This window comes from Cyprinodon variegatus, unplaced genomic scaffold (assembly GCF_000732505.1).
Source record: "Cyprinodon variegatus isolate N-32 unplaced genomic scaffold, C_variegatus-1.0 Scaffold76, whole genome shotgun sequence".
NCBI classification, from domain to species: domain Eukaryota; kingdom Metazoa; phylum Chordata; class Actinopteri; order Cyprinodontiformes; family Cyprinodontidae; genus Cyprinodon; species Cyprinodon variegatus.
In genome coordinates this window covers 717,300-718,932 of record NW_015150529.1, presented here as the reverse complement: position 1 = coordinate 718,932, position 1,633 = coordinate 717,300, and positions in this window count along the sequence as shown.

Below are 1,633 nucleotides of genomic sequence, written 5' to 3'. Positions count from 1 at the left end.
CCAGCTTACAAATTCCAACAAGCCTGCACCGATGCAGACGCGCTATTTATAAATCTTAAAAGAATGCAATTTGTAAAAACGCACTCTCGGAGAAATACAAACATTTGAAAAAAAAAAAAAAAAAAGGGAAATTGGGGGAAACTGCAAAGTTATTTTATAAACCCTTGTTAATTAATAGTTTCAACTACTGGGTTGCATTCTTTCTGAGGTTTCCATGTACAAAATGTTTTCTTGGCTTGCAACATTAATGGAACAAATTTCACTCCATAAGTTAATGAAACGTCTCTACAACAATTTCTTGGCCAATTACAACAACGGGTTTCAAATAAAAGTCTATTTTTTTCCCCTTTTGCTTAAAATTTACTGCAATTATTTTCATTCTAGCCAAACAAATAGAAAACTCTCAACCCATAAAGTTGGGAAACTGTAAGCTTCTCCTTTAAAACCTTTTTTTGGACCTATATCAATATTTTCTTTTCTGCTTGGTTTTAGTAAAATAATTGATGTTTAGATTTTAAAGAAAATAAAATTCAATTAAAGATTATTTTGCTTTTTTAATTAGGAACAAATCAAATAAAATAGATCCTTACTACTTTCAGCTTGGCCATTTTTGCCTAAGTTCCTTAAAGTTTGGTCCTATTGATGTTGATGATGACTCAGCTCCCCTCACCATCTGCTGCAGGGCCCTGTTGTCTGCTATATTGAGGTTGGAGAGTAAATAGTAGATTCCCAGAGCTTTATTTGATACGCTCTCCTCAGATGAACTGTCTTTATATATTTTATGGGTTCAAAAATTTTTTTGACATAAATACACCAACTTTAAGGAAAAACCAGTTTGGAGAGTTTCTAAAATTTGTGTGCCTATCAACTGAATGGGAAGCATGCATACTTTTTATATTTTCTGATTAAATCCATACAGAGTCAATCAGTATATTACATAAACATTTCTATTTTAAAATGTTTCAGTTTAGTAGATTCTTCTGGTTTAAATATGTTTTATTTCAGGTTTTATTTTTTTTCCTTCAGAATCTCAGATAATCTCTTGTTCCAATCGAATTAATAAATTTTTTTCTCATTAGACCTGTATTGTAAACTGTTTAAATAAAACATTTTTAAATGGAAAAAAAAACTTCAGGGCAAGGTTGAGAAGCCAAATGAAATTTTCATAAGTTGATTAATTTATTTAGATTATATATTCAAGTTGTTATTAAAAAGTAAATGATGCATAGAAGTCAGTGTCAGCAGATTAGTTAGGGTATCTATAGATGGGTCTGGGTTCGGTTGGCTTTGTTCCAGTTTGTTGGAAATAAAAAGCTCTGTGACTCCTGCTCGCTCACCTGCAGTCATGAGATTTGGATATTAGTCAAAGAGCATGATTACTGATCAAAAAGTGCTGAATTTAGCCTCCATGCTGGGGTACCACGCCCCTCAGAAAACTTCTGCACCAGCATTGACAGAAGTCAGCTGAGATGGTTCAGGCATCTGGTCTGGACCAGGCTCGGACTGGGAACGATTTTTGGCCCTGGCATATTTCCATCTACACTTATGGACCCCCCAACCGCGTCTCAAATGTGAAACACAAGACGAATACACATCGTGGATGAACCGATCTATCTTCAAGCATCACACGACA